A 20,154-nucleotide genomic window follows, 5' to 3' on the forward strand; every position below is an offset into this window, starting at 1 on the left:
TAGCCAGGTTGAGGACGACTGACAAGGGTCAGTGATAGGAGCGCTCAGGTTGGGGAAGTGTCTTAAATCCACAATTAAGTTGTTTTTTTTCCTGAGAAGAAAAAAGCAAGACATCTGCTGGGACATTTATGTTGTTTGCCCTACTCTGGGTTATGTAGCCAGGTGGAAAAGTGAGGAAGTGGTTATCAACTCAGCATAAAGAACGTCTCTGAATCCTTACTCTCTGAAACTATTCCCTGCATTGACTTCTCACTTACTTCTTGGTGCAATCAATGGAATCCTAAGTTTTTCTAATTTAAACGTGTGTGTGTGTGTGTGTGTGTGTACATATGCTTACATACTTGGCTCATTTTATTTCAGGGACTGAGTCAGCACATTCGGGAACAAAATTTTTGATGCTTTTCTAAGCTGAGTTACATACAGGAACCACTGCTCTGTTGCTGGACACAGTTGCCTTTGTTACGACGACACCCGTGATGCTGGACACTCAACTGTGTGGCTAGAACTGCTATCACTATTGCTCTTGACAACTGAATGTCACTACTGCCACTCACCACCTTTGGCAAATGCCTTGTGCACACACCCAGCAAATATGTGTCATTATGTCCAGAGTCACAACTCAGCATGTGTTATGTGACTAAGAGTGCCTCTCTTTCCCAGCTGTGTATTTGGGGAATTGAGTTTTCCTCTCTCATGGAAGGACGTAGTGTCTGTCTTTCAAGACTCTTTCATGTTGCAGCTGATATCACAGAAATACAAAGGAGTATGAAAGAGGACTCTGAATGATTATACAGCAAACAAACTGGAGGAACTAGAAGAAATGGGTTTATACAACCTGCCAAGACAATCATGAAGAAACAGAATAGCTGAACAGATCAATAACAGGTAAGAAGACTGAATCAATAATCAAAAACTTCCCAGCACATGGGAAAGCTGGACAGCTACATATAAATCAATGAAATTAGAGCATTCTCTCACAACATATGCAAAAATAAATTTAAAATGGTTTTAAAGAACTAAATGCAATACTTGACACCATACATCTCTTAGACGAGACTGTAAGCAAAACATACTTGGACATAAATCGTAGCAGTATTTTCTTAGATTAGTCTGTTCAGTTCAGTCGCTCAGTCGTGTCCGACTCTTTGCAACCCCATGAACCACAGCACACCAGGCCTCCCTGTCCATCGCCAACTCCCGGAGTTTACCCAGACTCATGTCCATTGAGTTGGTGATGTCATCCAACCATCTCATCCTCTGTCATCCCCTTCTCCTCCTGCCCTCAGTCTTACCCATCATCACGGTCTTTTCAAATGAGTCAACTCTTCGAATCAGGTGGCCAAAGTATTGGAGTTTCAGCTTCAACATTAGTCCTTCCAACGAACACCCAGGACTGATCTCCTTTAGGATGGACTGGTTGGATCTCCTTACAGTCCAAAGGACTCTCAAGAGTCTTCTCCAACACCACAGTTGAAAAGCATCAATTCTTCGGCGCTCAGCTTTCTTTCATCCATACATGACCACTGGAAAAACCATAGCCTTGACTAGACGGACCTTTGTTGGCAAAGTAATATCTCTGCTTTTTAATATGCTGTCTAGGTTAGTCATAACTTTCCTTCCAGGGAGTAAGTGTCTTTTAATTTCATGGCTGCAATCACCATCTGCAGTGATTTTGGAACCCCAAAAAATAAAATCAGCCACTGTTTCCACTGTTTTCCCACCTATTTGCTATGAAGTCATGGGACCGGATGCCGTGGTCTTACTTTTCTGAATGTTGAGCTTTAAGCCAACTTTTTAACTCTCCTCTTTCATTTTCATCAAGAAGCTCTTTAGTTCTTCATTTTCTGCCATAAGGACGGTGTCATCTGCATATCTGAGCTTATTTGTATTTCTCCTGGCAATCTTCATTCCAGCTTGTGCTTCTTCCAGCCCAGCTTTTCTCATGATATACTCTGCATATAAATTAAATAAGCAGGGTGACAGTATACAGCCTTGACGTACTCCTTTTCCTATTTGGAACCAGTCTGTTGTTCCATGTCCAGTTCTAACTGTTGCTTCCTGACCTACATACAGGTTTCTCAAGAGGCAGGTCAAGTGGTCTGGTATTCCTATCTCTTTCAGAATTTTCCACAATTTATTGTGATCCACACAGCCAAAGGCTTTGGCATAGTCAAGGAAGCAGAAATAGATGTTTTTCTGGAACTCTCTTACTTTTTTGATGATCCAATGGATGTTGGTAATTTGATCTCTGGTTCCCCTGCCTTCTCTAAATGCAGCTTGAACGTCTGGAAGTTCACAGTTTACGTATTGCTGAAGCCTGGCTTGGAGAACTTTGAGTGTTACTTTACTAGCGCGTGCTGCTGCTGCTGCTGCTGCTGCTAAGTCGCTTCAGTCGTGTCCGATTCTGTGTGACCCCATAGATGGCAGCCCACCTGGCTCTCCCGTCCCTGGGACTCTCCAGGCAAGAATACTGGAGTGGGTTGCCATTTCCTTCTCCAATGCATAAAAGTGAAAAGTGAAAGTAAAGTCACTCAGTCATGTCCGACTCCTAGCGACCCCGTGGACTGCAGCCCACCAGGCTCCTCTGACCATGGGATTTTCCAGGCAAGAGTACTGGAGTGGGGTGCCACTGCCTTCTCAGACTAGCGTGTGAGATGAGTGCAGTTGTCTGGGATCTAATCAAACTTAAAAGCTTTCGGATAGGGTCATTTATTTTTCTGGAGTTGAGCTGTAGGAGTTGCTTGTATATTTTTGAGATTAGTTGTTTGTCAGTTGCTTCATTTGCTATTATTTTCTCCCATTCTGAAGGCTGCCTTTTCACCTTGCTAATAGTTTCCTTTGTTGTGCAGAAGCTTTTAAGTTTAATTAGGTCCCATTTGTTTATTTTTGCTTTTATTTCCAATATTCTGGGAGGTGGGTCATAGAGGATCCTGCTGTGATGTATGTCAGAGAGTGTTTTGCCTATGTTCTCCTCTAGGAGTTTTATAGTTTCTGGTTTTACGTTGAGATCTTTAATCCATTTTGAGTTTATTTTTGTGTATGGTGTTAGAAAGTGTTCTAGTTTCATTCTTTTACAAGTGGTCGAACAGTTTTCCCAGCACCACTTGTTAAAGAAATTCGCTTTAATCCATTGTATATTCTTGCCTCCTTTGTCAAAGATAAGGTGTCCATATGTGTGTGGATTTATCTCTGGGCTTTCTATTTTGTTCCATTGATCTATATTTCTGTCTTTGTGCCAGTACCATACTGTCTTGATAACTGTGGCTTTGTAATAGAGCCTGAAGTCAGGTAGCTTGATTCCTCCAGTTCCATTCTTCTTTCTCAAGATAGCTTTGGCTATTCGAGGTTGTTTGTATTTCCATACAAATTGTGAAATTATTTGTTCTAGCTCTGTGAAGAATACTGTTGGTAGCTTGATAGGGATTGCATTGAATCTATAAATTGCTTTGGGTAGTATACTCATTTTCACTATATTGATTCTTCCAATCCATGAACATGGTATATTTCTCCATCTATTAGTGTCCTCTTTGATTTCTTTCACCAGTGTTTTATAGTTTTCTATATATAGGTCTTTAGTTTCTTTAGGTAGATATATTCCTAAGTATTTTATTCTTTTCGTTGCAATGGTGAATGGAATTGTTTCCTTAATTTCTCTTTCTGTTTTCTCATTATTAGTGTATAGGAATGCAAGGGATTTCTGTGTGTTGATTTTATATCCTGAAACTTTACTATAATCATTGATTAGTTCTAGTAATTTTCTGGGCCAAAGAACTAAATAGACATTTCTCCAAAGAAGACATACAGATGGCTAACAAACACATGAAAAGATGCTCAACATCACTCATTATCAGAGAAATGCAAATCAAAACCACTATGAGGTACCATTTCACACCAGTCAGAATGTCTGCCATCCAAAAGTCTACAAGCAATAGATGCTGGAGAGGGTGTGGAGAAAAGGGAACCCTCTTACACTGTTGGTGGGAATGCAAACTAGTACAGCCACTATGGAGAACAGTGTGGAGATTCCTTAAAAAACTGGAAATAGAACTGCCTTATGATCCAGCAATCCCACTGCTGGGCATACACACTGAGGAAACCAGAAGGGAAAGAGACACGTGTACCCTAATGTTCATCGCAGCACTATTTATAATAGCCAGGACATGGAAGCAACCTAGATGCCCATCAGCAGATGAATGGCTAAGAAAGCTGTGGTACATATACACAATGGAGTATTACTCAGCCATTAAAAAGAATACATTTGAATCAGTTCTAATGAGGTGGATGAAACTGGAACCTATTATACAGAGTGAAGGAAGCCAGAAAGAAAAACACCGATGCAGTATACTAACGCATATATATGGAATTTAGAAAGATGGTAACAATAAGCCTGTGTACTAGACAGCAAAAGAGACACTGATGTATAGATCAGTCTTATGGACTCTGTGGGAGAGGGAGAGGGTGGGGAGATTTGGGAGAATGGCATTGAAACATGTATAGTATCATGTATGAAACTAGTCGCCACTCCAGGTTCGATGCACCATACTGGATGCTTGGGGCTAGTGCACTGGGACGACCCAGAGGGAGGGTATGGGGAGGGAGGAGGGAGGAGGGAGGAGGGTTCAGGATGGGGAACACATTTTTACCTGTGGCGGATTCATTTCGATATTTGGCAAAACTAATACAATATTGTAAAGTTAAAAAAAAAAAAGAAAACAGCTCCCATGCTGAAATCAATAAAAAGCTTTCGGATAGCAAAGGAAACCATCAATGAAATGAAAAAGGTAGCCTGCAGAATGGGAGAAAATATTTGCAAAGGATGTGATTGACAAGAAGTTAATATACAAAATATACAAACAACTCATACAACTCAATATCATAAAACAAATTCCCAACCAGAAAATAGGCAGAAGACATTTCTCCAAAGAAGACATACAGGCTTCCCTGGTTGTCCAGCAGTTAAGAATCTGCCTCGCAACATGGGGGCTGCCTGTTTGATCTGCGGTCCAAGAAGATCCCGCATGCCACGGAGCAACTAAGCCGGTGTGCTGCAAGTACTGAGCTCACGCAGCCTAGAGCCTGTGCTCCACAGCAAGAGGAGCCACTGCAATGAGAAGCCCAAGCACCGCAACTAGAGAGTAGCCCTCACTCTGCAGCTAGAGAAAGGCTTCATGCAGCAACCCAGGAAAGGTCTGGGGTTCTCCAGGAGGAAACGACAGATTTTTTTTTTTTTTTCTCTACATTCCTTAGTCTTAGTCACATAAAACAGTTTTTTCTTTAAGTCCTGAACTGATGATTACACAACAAACAACTCAATTTAAACACTGTACTTGGGATTATATAACAACAATGTATCCTGCTTGAGGACAGTTTCTCCTTCCTGAAAACCTGACTAATCCTGATATCTTAGAATGTATATTATGGGAGTGGATCTGGTAGGATCTTTCTATTGTTAAGTTCTAATCCTGTTATCCTAAAACGTAAGTTGTAGGAGTGGGTCTCCTAATATCTTTACAACCTTGAGACTTATTGTAATAAGTTGTAATTTTTACAACCTTGAGATTTATTGTAACATAAAACAGATAGCCAATGGGAATTTGCTGTATGACTCAGAGAACTCAAACAGATACTCTCTGCGACAGGCTGAAGGGTGGGGTGGGGAGAGAGATGGGAGGGAGGTCTGAAAGTATGTAATTCCCTTGCTAATACTAGTGAGGGGGGCACTCTCTGCCTGCCTTCTGATATCTGTGTCAGAAGCTTTCTCTGCCCCTTTGCACTGTAATAAAACTTCTGCCACACAAGAGCCCCGAGTGGTCAAGCTTGGTCTCTGGTCCCGAAGTTGAATCTTTGGCGGTCATGAATCCGACATCGTTCACCATAAGCTATCACAAGCACAAGGTTGAAAAATCTCAAATAATAAAAAGTGTATACAGTGAAAAGTAAATTTTTCTCCCCTGTCCATCTACAGTTCTTCCAATTTTTTTTCCTGGACCCAACCACTATTGCTGGTTTCTGTATGTTATAGATGGAGATTTCCCTTTTTAATCAGGTGTCATTTTACCACACGTTCTATCTGTACCTTTGTTTTTCAATTTAAAATATATTCTGAAAATATTCCATTTTTTTACAGACAAATCTGATGTAGTTTAAGATAATAAAAATTATGACATTCTTGGTTTTTAAAAAATTACCAAGTGTAACAAAAATCATCCTTATTCCATAATAATAGTTTTATTGGGGAACAAATTCACCCAGATTAAAAACTATCCATTCTCCAGCCTTCCTTGAATTTAACCATGTCTGTGTGACTAAATTATGATCAATATGATGACCCAGATACTAAGTTTTCCATTTTGCCTTTAAAGGGCTTCTGCTCTCCTCTCCTGCTCTCCCTGGTTGCTTATGGACCCTGAACATGGTCTTAGGTATGTTGTGCATAGTTGCTCAGTCATGTTCGACTCTTTACGACCCCATGGACTGTAGTCTGCTAGGTTCCTCTGTCCATGGGGATTCTCTAGGCAAGAATATTGGAGTGGGTTGCCATGCCCTCCTCCAGGGGATCTTCCCAACCCAGGAATCAAACCTAGGTGTACCACATTGCAGGTGGATTCTTACTGTCTGAGCCACCAGATGACCAAGACCAAATGGAACTGGAGGGCAGTTTGGCCCAAGAGTGACTTGACTGACTGCCAAGTGGTTTCAGATGATTGTGGCATGAAAGTGAGAGTCTTTGGTCTTTCTTGTGTGGATAAAACCGTAGTTGGCAAAATTCGAACCTGTGTGGGGAAACCCCAATGGATGGTTAAGTCCATCGCCTTAACCACTTGGCCACGAATACCTTCAGGTGCCTTGGGTCATCCCAATAAGGGCACCACCTCAGCAAAAACAGAGAAGGAAGGTAGATCATAGGGACCCTGGATGCCTAGATACCTTCATGGTCCAGAACCCCTCTAGAACTGCCTGTCCTGAACTGCCTGCCTCACTATCATGGGAGACTTCCATCCTGTCTAGATCACTATTTGGGTTTCTGCTACACACACTGAATTAATACTTGTTGAGAGAATAGGACTTCCTAGGAGTGTGTGGCAGTGGTGATCTGTTCTGAGCAGAGATCCAGTTGCCGTGTCACCACTGGGCTCCTGGGTGGGACATTATTCTAAATTAAAGTAAGAGGAGCTGGGTCCCAGGTGCAGCACAGGGAGTTTGGAGACTTACCCTCCTAATCTTTCCGGCCCTGGGACTCACCAGGTGCTAGATTGGAAGTCTTTGTTTCTACACTTCCTGTTTTCACTACAGATCAGATTCCTTGTTTGTTTTATGATTTGTTTTGGAGGCGGCAAATTGTGCTCAGAGATCGAGATTGTCTTTGAAAATAGTTTGTTTAACAGAGGTTCACTGTGAAAATCATAATAATTTCAAAAGCCAATAGCATACAGGATAATGTCTTTTAATAAGCTAATAAAGAAATAACATACTCCAGACAAATGATTACACTGTTGTTCTAGTCAAGGAAATATGACAGAGATAATATCCAAATATACTGTGAGGTGCATCTTTTATAGCAGTTTGGTTTCTCGGGAGAGGTTTTGCTAGAGTGTGTGGCTAGGGAACATTGGCCCCTGCGTTGGCAGGCGGGGGAGGCTGCTCCGAGGGTTATCTCTCCAGGGACATTGCATGGCTCATGTCTCTGCCAATAATGAGGGCCTCTGTGGAGCAGTAACTGTCGTCCCTTTCCTTCTTGAGACTGCTGCATGGTTGGATATCACTGCCGACCAAAGGGGTGCCTTGGCCAAAGCAGGAGCAAGTGTCTCAATAACTTCAGAAAGCTAGATCTACAAAGGATAGTTTTGCCCTGACTGAAACTCTCAGATAGTCCTCCCTATCTCTTGTTTTTTTATATTCCAGCTGTCCCTTTGTCATAGTTGTTCCTGCACATGTTCTTATCAGTAAGTCCCCAGCAAGCCTCGGAGCAACTGGGCTGCTAAGTTCTTGTCAGTCAACAGCAGAGGACACGATGACATCCTTCACAATTTACTTCATTCTTATATCAAAACAACTGTACTTAGAAGAAAAAAATTTTTTTTGCTTTTAGCTGTAAACAAGTGGATTAAAATGACTCCACTTAAGGTGGAAGATCTGAACGAGGGAGTCTGAATTTCAAACCAATATACAACAGTCCTTGTTGTTTAATCTCTGTTAGTGGTCTCTCCCTCCTCCTCCTCCAGTCTGACCACAGGGACTGTGAAGGATGAGATCCAGAGGAGGAGCTCCTTAGATGGAAAAGGAATGCAGGGTCACTTGACAATAGTTTTCACTGGGAATTTCTGCTTTCTCAGCCTGGCTTGGACAACGGAACTTGAGACAACTGATCCCAGTTCCCTCATATCCTGTCCCTGGTCATCCCCAAGTAAATATTCCATCACCCACTTCTTGAATTCTATTTGCTACCAGTAAGTCACTATCTACAGCTTATACTCTAAGGGTAAAAGTTGCACATGGGCATGGATGCCAGAAGATGAAGATTTAGGGGAGGATCTTAAAGTCTGTCTGTTTACTACCCAGTACTTTTGTGATGAAAAGAGTCAAAAGTTGTTAGCTAGAAACTAAAGGTAAAGAAATGAAAAGAAGCTAACTTTGTTAATAGTTAATGTTCTCTCATTTTTCTCATGGACCAAAGAATTCTCAAGGGTATTTTTATTTAATAGTGACATGGTTTAATAATCAGTATGACCTTAAATAACTTAGGAAGTATTATTATGTACCAAGGGATGCACATGACCCAGACCTGACCAATCAGGGTGTAACCACATTATACCACATCTGCCTAGCAACAGGGATTGGTCCAAGGGTAACTGTCTCTGGTCCTTTATGTATGGACACAGTGAGAAAGAGATTTATCTTTTTGCTTAAGTTGTTTAAGCGGGGCAGTGTGAAGCAGGTTAAAGATGACCTTGGGTACTTTCCCTAAGAACAGAGAGAGATCTGATGACAAGTTTGCTAAGTTCTGTGATATTATCTCCTAGAGTCAGCCCCAGCTCACCAAGGACAGACACAATGAGCTTGATACTCCCCTTACCTGTGCATTCCTTATTGCCTGATAAACAGTACCCTTTGGGTCTCTCCAAGGAAACAGTCACCTGTGTGTTTTCCAGTTCTATAGCGTAGATTCAGACTAGCATGCCCCCTTCTCTGAATCTTTTCATCTTTCTTTCTACAAATTCCCATGGCAGTTCTGGCATCTATATTTCATTTAATTGAGCCATCACTTTCATTAGAATAGTTTTTTTAAGATATAATTCACATATATTATTCAGTCATTTAAACTCAGTAGTTTTTATTATGTTCACAGAGCTAATGCAACAAATACCACACATCAATTTTAGAACATTCTCATCACTCCAAAAACATTTTCAAAAACATTTTCATCACCACACATCCATTATTTCTCAGCAGTCATCCCCATTTCCATCCAACATTCCCTGAGCCCTAGGCAACTACAAATCTACTTTCTGTCTTTATAGATTCACTTATTAAGGACCCATTGTTGTTCAGTCACCATGTCCTGTCTGACTCTTCAAAGAAACAGACCCATTAGATAAATGGAATAATACAATGTCAATCTTTGGTGACTGACTTCTTGCACAAAGCAAAATACTTTTTCAAAGTTCATCCCCATTGTAGCATGAATCAGTACTTCATTCCTTTCCATGGTCAAATAATATTGCATTATGTGGATATATCACCTTTTATTTATTCATTCATTCATGTGTTCATAGACATTTAGGTTATTTCTGTGTTTTGATTGTTATGAATAATATTGCTTGAACGTATGTTCCAAACTTAATAATACACTTTAATAATTATTACTTCATATAATTTTGGGAAGTTTCTATGGTTATGCCTTCAAGGTCACTGATCTTTTCTTCTGCAATGTCAAATCTACCATTACACATCTACCATGATCTACCAGTCTACCAAAGCACATCCAGTGTATTTTTATCTCAAACATTTTCATATCTAGAATTTTAATTGTGATCTTTTAAACATCTTTCATGTCTCTGGTATAACTTTTTGAGCATAAGGAGTACATTTATAGTAATTTTTTTTAATTGACTGCACTGTGCAAAGTATGGGATCTTAGTTCCCTGACGAGGGATCAAACTTGTGCCCTCTGCATTGGAAGGCAGAGTCTTAACCACTGGACCACCAGGGAAGTCCTATAATAATCTATAGTAACTTTTATTGTCACTGTCTGCTAATTCTAACATCCTGGTCTCTGCAATTCTTAACTCTGTCCCCTTAACTCACTGGGACTGCTGGGCTCTTTTAGGGCTCCTCCCTTCCCACACTGTGTCCTGGAAGCTCTCTCCAGGAAGGAAGCTGGACAATTGTCGGCCTTGCCGCTTTCGTTTTCTTATTTGTAGAAGTCACAATGCTTGTGCTGCCTGATGTCCAGGGTCTGAATACTGTTGTTTCATATATTTATCTGGATTCGTCATTGTGTAAGACAAGAGAGTAAATCTGATTCTTAATGCTCCATGATGGCATTTTCAAGCTTGTCATTTTTCTCTTTACACAAAATATCTGGGTTGTTTTATTTTCTATGTTTTATAATTTAAAATATTGAAGTTTTATGTACTATCTGTTGTTTCTTGAGGTTCTCAATCATATTGTCTTTTGCCCACTTGTACTTATACATCTCCTGCTCCCAGCTGTTCCTTTATCTTGCACCATTATTTGTGTAAATTCTTTGACATGTGACATAGGTTAAATGTCAAACAAATATATTAGCAATAAATGTGAACAAAAATGAGAATGTGGACTAAGAAATGGAATAAAACAAAATAGGTCAGTTAGTCAGAGATGAAAGTGAATGAGGAGGATATTGTCAGTATAAGGAAAAATATACTGGTTGTAGTATTGGGGGAAACAAAATCTCTTTTTTTCTCCTCTTCTTATCAACTCTATTAATTTATGTTTACTCTTAGAATATTATAGGTTTGCAAAGTAAGGAGTAAAGGGAACATTTAATTGAGTAATTGAATATTAGATTCTGTAGATATGGTCTAAGTATAAATGATACCAAAAGAGTGAGTGAGTGAAAGTTACTCAGTCGTGTCCAACTCTTTGAGACCCCATGGACTATATAGTCCATGGAATTCTCCAGGCCAGAATACTGGAGTGGGTAGCTGTTCCCTTCTCCAAGGGATCTTCCCAACCCAGGGATCAAACCCAGGTCTCCGACATTGCAGGCCGATTCTTTACCAGCTGAGCCACAAAGGAAGCCCACCAAAACATTATATAATATAAAATTAAGTGTGGTAAGTACAAAGCCCACTTTCTCAACCACTCACAGAAAGCTATCTAAAATACAGACTTCTTTGCTCATCTCTATCCTGAAGTATAGAATTTGGAGGGGGAAGTAAAAGAATTGAGTATATTAAATTTTAATAAACAGGCTTTTTTCAACTTTGAAATAAAGTAGTATTAAAAAAATTATTTTTAGCGGAGGATAATTGCATTACAATGTTGTGTTGATTTCTGCTGTACAACAAGGTGAATCAGCCATAAGTATATAGATATATCCCTCCCTCTTGAGCCTCCCTCCCACCCAAAGTAGTGTAAAATTCCTAAAGGGCACTTTTGCAAATCATCTCTACAGTTTAAGTGTGCTTGTATTTTGATGCAGAAATAACTAAGTTCCTGGGACTCTTCTGGCTTCCCAATGGTTAAGGCCCTGTTTCCAATGCAGGGGACATGGATTCAACCCCTGGCTGAGGAACTAAGATCCTACATGCCAAATGATGTGGCCAGAAAAAAAGCAAAAAGGAGAAGTAACTAAATTCCTGAAAAGGAATCCTAAGAAGATAATCATACATGTTGCAAAAATATTAATATGTGTTTAACGATGTTTCCTGAATTGTGGTTTATACAAGCAAAAGAGTGGAACTTTTCTAAATGCTGTAGTCAATATAATGATGGTGTACTCAGTCGTGTTCGACTCTTTGTGACCCCCATGGACTGTAGCCTGCCGGTCTTCTTTGCCCATGGGATTTCTCAGGCAAGAACACTGGAGTGGGTTGCCACTTCCTCCTCCAGGGAAGATCTTCTTCACCCAGGGATCAAACCCAGGTCTCCCACATTGCAGGTGGATTCTTTACTGTCTGAGCTGCCAGGGCAGCCCATTATAACAATGGTAACTGTGGATAAAGGAACACTTACTATGTCTCAGGCAATAAGGCCATGTGATTTACATGGTCAAATTGTATCCTCAAAGCAAACCCATGAAGCACCCAATTTGTGATCATTTTGTACTGAGAGAGTTTAAGGAGGTGGTGGAGTTGGGGTTGGGATTGAACCCAGGATATCTTCCCTCAGAGACCTTTGTGACCTATTTTCCATTAGTTCCCTGTCCATCAGGTAGCAGGCATGACTCTGTACCCCGTGCTAGTGAACTGTTGCAGTGTTCCAGAATGTTCTATGATAAGAGGCTGCTAGGTTCAGAAGTCAGGAGGACATCAAGTGGCAATGTGGCTTAACTGCCTGAGCCACACTAAAGTCCATCATCCAGGATATGTTGTGAGGCCTCCAGTGGGTCAGGATCTGCTAGTTCCTAGAAACAGAAGGAAGAGCAAGGGTAAGACCCTGGTGATATGGTGCTTTAACTGTCATAAGGGAAATGAACATTCAGCAGAAATCATAAAAGAAGATAATCAAGAGACCTAATGGATTCCATATGACTATAATCAATAATATATAAAAGATGCAAAAAAGATATGGCATATGAAAAAAGACCAGAATTACATATTATTGTATACAGAGAAGAAGAAAGCACTCTTAGAAATTAGAAATATGATCACAGAAATAAATAATTCAATAGAAGAATTAGAAAATTAAGTTGTACTTCCATTTAGTGCTACAAAATGGAGAAGAAATGGCAAGAAGGAAAGAAGAACCATGAGTTCTGGGTTATCAGCAAGGGATTCCAACACATCAAGAACATAAGTTTCAACATGAATGGAAAGTAGCAAATATTTTTAAAATTTCAAGAAAGTTTCTCAGAGTTTGACAGACAAAAGTTTATACTTTGAATGGTCCCAACCAAGTTCTCGGCACAGAAGATGAAAACAGATCCACACAAAGATATATCACAGGTGAAATTTTGGTGAAAAGGGTGCAAAGAAGAGACCTTGAGCACTTCCCTGGTGGCACAATGGATAAGAATCCACCTGCCAATGCAGGGGACACAGGTCTGAGCCCTAGTCTGGGAAGATTTCATATGCCCAGAGCAACTAAGCCCAGGCACCACAACTACTGAGCCTGTGTGTCGCAACTACACAGCCCACTCGCCCTTATGCTCACCCCGACTACTGAGCCCGCAAGCCTAGAGCCTGTGCTCCACAACAAGAGGAGCCGCCTCCCGCTCGTGTAACTAGAGAAAGCCCTTGGACAGCGATGAAGATCCAGCGCAACCAAAAATAAAGTAAGTAACATTTTTTTAAAAAGAAGAGACTTTGAAAACTTCAAGAGGCAAAAAAAAATCTGCTCTGGAGAAGCTAGAAAATGCTGAAGCAATGCTTTCTAAATTCTGAGGGAAATTATTTCCAACACAGAATTCTATGTCAAGTCACTATGTAAGTGCTAGTGGCCTGAAGACATTTTTAGATATTTGTGTGTGTGTGTGTGTGTGTGTGTGTATGTGCTAGTCACTCAGTTGTGTCCAACTCTTTGAGACCCCATGGACTGTAGCCCACCAGATCCTCTGACCATGGAATTCTCCAGGCAAGAATACTGGAGTGGGTTGGCATGCTCTTCTCCAGGGGATTTTTTTTAGATATTTAGTTTCAATATTTTTCTTTACATGTTCCCTTTCTCAGGATACTAACTAGATGGAGTAAAGGGAAAGTGTTTGAGAACACCAAAGAGAGGAATATGTGAGATCCAGGCAACAGGGCAAGCCAGTAGGAAAGAGAGGCAGAGGTCAGTCTGGGATGAGGTGAAGGAGATTCCGAATGTCAGCCATGCCCAGGCGAGCAGGGAACCTGTCCCCGTGTGGCAGCACCGAGGGCCATGGGAAAGTCTGTGCAAAGAGATGAAGTTGGTAGAATATCTGATGTGCTTGAATATATTCATAAGGACTTAGGCTGTGGAGGAAATTTGGGAGTGATCTCATAATCAATACAACAGAAACTAAGCAAATGAAGGAATAAGACATTTATTAACTCCAGAACAATGTTTTTAAAAATTCAAGGGAGAAAAATTATCACAGTCTACTAAATGCTTAGCTGTGAGTAGCATTTGTTTATATGGTCATAATAATGTAGACACTGAACACTGAGCTAATAAAAATTATAAAACAACTATTTGAAGGATTGTGGTATGTTAAAGAGAGCTAATTCACTAAAAGGATACACATAAAAAAACAAAGAAGGAGTATTATGAATGTGCTATTTAGAGGAACAGAAATACCAATAAGAGAAACACACAAAGTTAAAGAGGTTGGCTCTGGGATCAGAAATGGGATGTATGGAAGATTGGGAGGCTTCCCTGGTGGCTTAGATGCCAAAGAATCTGCATGAAATGTGGGAAACCTGGGTTCATTCTCTGGGTCAGGAAGATCCTCTGGAGAAGGGAATGGCTACCCACTCCAGTATTCTTGCCTGGAGAGTTCCATGGACAGAGGCTGCAATCCATGGGGTTGCACAGAGTTGAATACGACTGAGTGACTTTCACTCACTCAATTATTTCCATTAACAGGCCTTGTAGTGGTATTTATTTTTCAAGATATGTGCATATATGTATCTGATAAAAATAAAAGACAGCACAGTAGGTGAGAGCATGGACTCAAGTATTGTTCTATAAGGAAAGTCATAGAAATGGGGCACTGGTTAGAGGGGGATATGGCATCAAGTGGTGGATTTTAATGGGACCATTTTGTTTTCATTTATTTGGTTTCATTTTGTTTGTTCTAATGAGAGGTATTAATATTACAGCACATTTGTATGCAAGAATGAGTGATACAGTAGAGACCAGGAAATTGATTATTGGGGGAAGCAGGGGCCCAATCTTATGCTCAAGCTGAGAGGTGACCTTAGGTATGTGCAGGACCATCCATCATCACTGGTTGGAAGGCAGAGATATAGACAGAGAGCTTGGGGGCACTGAGATCTGTGCCCGTCAACTTAGAGCTTTGGTACCTGGGCAGCATCAGTTTATATAATAAACTAGAAGAAAATACAACAGAATATTTCCAAGTGTGAAGGCTACAGCTATTTTTATTATCATTTATTTTCATCATTTTATAAATTTTCTATAGTGAACATACGTTACCATATATATTATAGAATTTCCGTATACATTAAATCAGAATTTTAAAAACTTGGTTTACAGTTTGAAGGAAGACCGATGGGTGAAAACGTCAGGGACTTGGGGCGAAGAGCTGGAAGTGTAGGCCTGCCTGTTTGGACTCTGGTGCAATAAACTTACAGGGCTGCTTCTCCATTTCCAGGACACTGTTCTCTATGAAGGGCAAGCAGGATCTTTCTCTTCTTTGGGAGGCTAAGTCATTTATTACTATCTTGTCAACTCGTTGATGCTTTTAAGAAGATGGTTTTTGAGTTTATTTTTACCTCTTTTCAGTGGAAGGATTTGTCCGTATACTATAGCCCATCTTTTCTAGAAACGGAAAATGGAAGTTCCGTGAAAAGATCTTTGGGGAGTTTCTGGTTTCAATTCTACACATAAGCAGCTTGGAAATCACCTTTCTGTCCTTAAGACAAGTAAAAACCTGAATGAGCTGAAAAATTACCAGTTCTTCTAGAATTCATCAAAGAGAGGAAACAGGGCAAACCACTGCCCCCAACATGAAAAAAAAAAAATTCTCAGAAGTTCCCCAAAGCAAAATTTGAGTTTACTACACACTGGAAACTATTCACATAGCATTTACATTGTATTTACAAACATTTCCATAGCAGTTACAGGTATCGTATTACAGGGATTAGAAGTAACCTAGAGATGATTTAAAGTACACAGGAAGATGTGTGTCAGTTGACATCATTTAAAAGGGACTTGAGCATCCACAGACTTTGGTGTCTTTGAGGGGCCCTGAAATTAATCCCCTGTGGATGCTAAGGGACAATGTAGATCAACTGAATAGAATAAGGGGCCTAGAAATAGACCCACATAAATATTGTCAACTGACCTTTGACAAAAGGCAATGCAATGGAGGAAAGATAACCTCTTTAAGAAATGGTGCTGGAACAACTGGACATCTATATGAAAAAACATCAGTCTCACACAGACTTTACACCCTTCACAGAAATTAACTCAAAGTGGAATATAGACCTAAATGTAAAATGTTAAACTATACAACACCCAGAAGGTGATATAGGAGAACCTTGATGAATTCTGGGTATGGTAATGACTTTTTAGATACAACACCGAAGGCACAATCCATGAAAGAAATAATTGATAAGCTGAACTTTAATTAAAGTGAAAGTGAAGTCGCTCAGTCGTGTCTGACTCTTTGCAACACCATGGAGTGTAGCCTATCAGGCTCCTCCCTCCATGGGATTTTCCAGGCAAGAGTGCTGGAGTGGATTGCCATTTCCTTCTCCAGGGGATCTTCCCAACTCAGCAATCCAACCCGGGTCTCCCGCATTGCAGGCAGACGCTTTACCGTCTGAGCCACCAGATACCCTGGATAATTATACACCAGATAATTAAAGTCTTCTACAAATGTGAGCGAGAATGTGGAGAAAAAGGAACTCTTATGCACTGTTGGTGGGAATATAAAATTAGAGCAGCCCTTATGGAAAGCAGTATGGAGATCTCTCAAAAAACTAAAAATGGAACTACCATGTGATCTAGCAATTCTACTTCTGGATGTTTATCTGAAGAAAATGAAAACACTAACTCAAAAAGAAATGTGGCAGCCATGGCGATGGAGAACGTGGGATGTCCAGAACCCCGGGTGGGGCGACTGGGTGAACAAACCCCTGAGTATGAGGCTGGACCACAAGTTTTGCCAGCTGAGCAAGACCCAGGCTAGAGCACAGAGGAGTGAGCAGCTGCAGGATGAGGCCGCCGTCTGCCACCAGCTAGGGGAACTCCTGGTGGGATGGCTGTGGCCAGGCTCTGGCCTCCATCCTGCGGGTCTGCCGCTCGCTCAGCACCGTGTACCTCCAAGCCTGTGACTTAGGCCCCAGCTTTTCCCTGAACCACCAGGTGGCCCTGAGCAGCACCTTCCAAGACACCCAGTGCCTGAAGACACTGGCTCTGTCCTACAATGGCCTGGGCGACACTGCCCTAGCCCAGGCCCTGAGCAGCCTGCCGGCCCACAGCCTCCTGCATCTGAAGCTAAGCACTGTAGCTGCTAGTGAGAGTGACCCAGGCCTCATGGACCCTGGTCAGCTACCTGATCTGGAAAGGCTGCGCCTGGGGTACCTGAAGCCTGGGGTACCTGAAGCTGTCGGCAAACCACCTGGGCAACGTGGCCTGAAGAGCTCTGAACAGATGTCTCCGTCTCTGCTCCTCACTGGTCTCACTCACCTGTCTGCCCACCCTGAGATCAGTTGAACTGGCCTGGAGGAGTTCTTGGCTGCCCTCCGGGATCGGTCCCGAGGCCTCAGCTTCCTCCACCCATCAGGCTGTGCTGTCCAGGTCCTTGGGCCTGGGCGTCTGGAACAAGATTATGGTGCAGCAGCTGTCTCTGTTGAAGACCGTGATGCCCTGCCTGCCAGCTGGGCCCCAAGGGTGCACCCTGGACCGAGGCCCCAAGCTCTTCTTCAGGTGCCTCTGACTGGCCAGCGCCATGCCCCGCCCGCCCCACCCAGTCAAGCCTCTACTAAAGGAAGCCCTTCTGCCTGCACCTCCCTCCGCTGCTGCTATCTGGAAGGCAAGTGGGAGGCAGAAGGCAAGGTTGTAAAGCCTAGAGCCCTCCTGGAAGTGAGGATGTTACTGAGACAGGTTCATCTGCCCAGTTAGCAGTGAGCCAAAACCGCAACATGCCAAGGTTGGCAGCAAAGAAAGGATTTAGTCACAAGGCAGCCAAGTGAGGTGACGGGAGGACAGATCGAATGTTTTCTTCCCCAAAGGCCAGGGGCTTGTGATATTTCCAGGACAAAGAAGCAGGCCAGGGGAATTCCCTGGTGGTCCAGTGAGTAGGACTCAGCACTTTCCCTGCTAAGGGCCCCGAGTTCAATCCCTGGTGGGGGAAATAAGATCCTACAAGCCAAATGCCTGTCTCCTCCTCCCCCACCCTATCCCCCAAGCAGGGTGGTCTTCGGCGTGAGAAAAGGACATTGGAGGCACAAAAAAGGTGAGGTAATCTGCTCTTCAGAGCCGCATCTGAATTACTTGCTTCTTCAGGGACCCATGTTAAAACATGGTGGTGCATGACGGGGAAAGGGGGCTCTGTTGTCAAAAGGTCATTCATCAGACACCTGTGCAGGGCCAGTTTTAGTATGAAACATGGAAATTTTTGTGTTAACAATTAAAGGGAGCTTGATAAGAGGGGAGAAAAGAGATGTCCACCCCCATGTGCACTGAAGTATTGCTTACCACAGTAGTCAAGATATAGAAACAGCCTAAGTGCCCATCAATGATTGAACAGATATGAAAATGTAAGAGGAATATTAGTCTGCCATATAAAATAATGGAATCTTGCCCTTTGTATCATGTCTAATGTACAATGGTGGGACGGGCATAACCTTCATACACTTTAAAAAAGAATTATCTATTTATTTTTGGTAGTGCCGGGTCTTCATTGCTGTGCAAAGGCTTTCTCTAGTAGTGGAGAGCGGGGGCTTCTCGCTGTGGTGGCTTCTCTCGTTGCAGAGCACAGGCTCTAGAGCATGTGGGCTCCAGTAGTTGTGGCCAGTGGGCTCGGTTGCTCCGCAGCACATGGGATCTTCTGCTAACAGGGATTGAACCATGTTCCCTGCGTTGGCAGGCAGATTTTTAACCAGTGGACCACCAGGGAAGCCTCAAACACATTTAAAAGGGGAGAAATGGGAGGCACAAAGAGTCATTGGTCCGTAGCAATGTTCAAATACAGCCAAAACCAAAATGACATTTGTCATTCTTTTTCCATCTCTCATTCCCAACCTCCACACCTACTAAGTGTACCCTCTTCCCATGTTAGGGGAATCCCAGACTTTAAGTGCCCTGGTTGAAGGCAGAGACTACCTCCCTCCATATGAGAGGAAAATTTGCTTCCCCAACATTCTTGCAGGTGGACACAGCATAAGTCCACAGTGAGGTGACCACATACTGACTCTGGCTCAGGGTGTGGTGACATAAGCTGCAACAGTGAAGAATGCATTTGGCAAAGGTGGCACCCATTTGCCAAGAGAGGTAATGAAAGCAGTCCCAGCCCGGTACGGGTTCAGTGGTGTGAGCTGTGATATCTGCGCTCAGCTGAGGCCAGTGGGTCCAATGTGGGACCCCACCTAGGAGGACTGTGGATTCTGTTCCTGGCTGTGTAACTTCAAGCTTATTCTGTGGCTTTTCCTGAAATGAAATGAGTACACATATACACAATTCTCATTTATGTAACAGAAAAATTTGTATTCCGTTGTTTACACTAAGGAATGAGTGAGAAATCCATTTAGGTAATAGTTTCAAACAGCAGGATTCATTGATTTTCATTATTTTGAGCTGATAACACTTCTTCAGTCTTCCACCTGGCTATGTACCTCAGGGTAGAGAAACCAACATGCATCTCTAGCCCTTTTCTTCCCAGGAAACTACAACTGCTGAAGTGTGGATTTAAGACTCCTCCCCAATTCGAGTGCTCTCTGATCACTGACCTCAGTTGTTCCCAATCTGGCTGAGCTCCCGGATTGCCTGTGAGTCCCTGTGATCACAGGTTCTGGTGGGACAAGTTTCTACTGAAGGGAAAAGGACAAAGAAACAGAGAAGATGACCCATCCAATCAGTGACCACTCTAAAGCCCACAAAAGACTCAGAACTCACTGGAGAGGGCTCATACCTCTTCGTATCCTTCTCTGGTCCCACTGACATCAGACTCAGCACAGTAAACATGTAGATGCTGGAAGATTCTCAGTGCTTCCGTTTGTTTTCCTGTCTCAAACTTTAAGAATCTTTTTCTTTATTAACCCATCAACCCTCATGACATGAATTAGAAAAAACAAA

At 42.1% G+C, this 20,154-nt stretch overlaps 1 protein-coding gene and 1 long non-coding RNA gene across 6 annotated transcripts in view; one reads left to right on the top strand and one right to left on the bottom strand.

Annotated features, from left to right (window-relative positions):
* Positions 1–5,800, top strand: part of LOC109577083 (BOLA class I histocompatibility antigen, alpha chain BL3-7) — a 41,694-nt gene extending 35,894 nt beyond the window's left edge. For all 5 annotated transcript variants that reach the window (XR_002183488.2, XR_011563267.1, XM_019985835.2 and 2 more), the window contains one exon: positions 361–5,800. The gene's annotated coding sequence lies outside the window, so the exon portion shown is untranslated. The remainder of the gene's footprint in view (positions 1–360) is intronic.
* A 13,739-nt stretch (positions 5,801–19,539) lies between these two features.
* Positions 19,540–20,092, bottom strand: LOC139178807 (uncharacterized). The gene is made up of 2 exons (XR_011563270.1): positions 19,991–20,092; positions 19,540–19,889 (listed from the first exon to the last, which is right to left on the bottom strand). It is a non-coding gene; the product is annotated as an uncharacterized lncRNA (long non-coding RNA).
* Between the last annotated feature and the right edge of the window lie 62 nt (positions 20,093–20,154).

This window comes from Bos indicus, chromosome 23, assembly GCF_029378745.1.
Source record: "Bos indicus isolate NIAB-ARS_2022 breed Sahiwal x Tharparkar chromosome 23, NIAB-ARS_B.indTharparkar_mat_pri_1.0, whole genome shotgun sequence".
Taxonomy (NCBI): Eukaryota; Metazoa; Chordata; class Mammalia; order Artiodactyla; family Bovidae; genus Bos; species Bos indicus.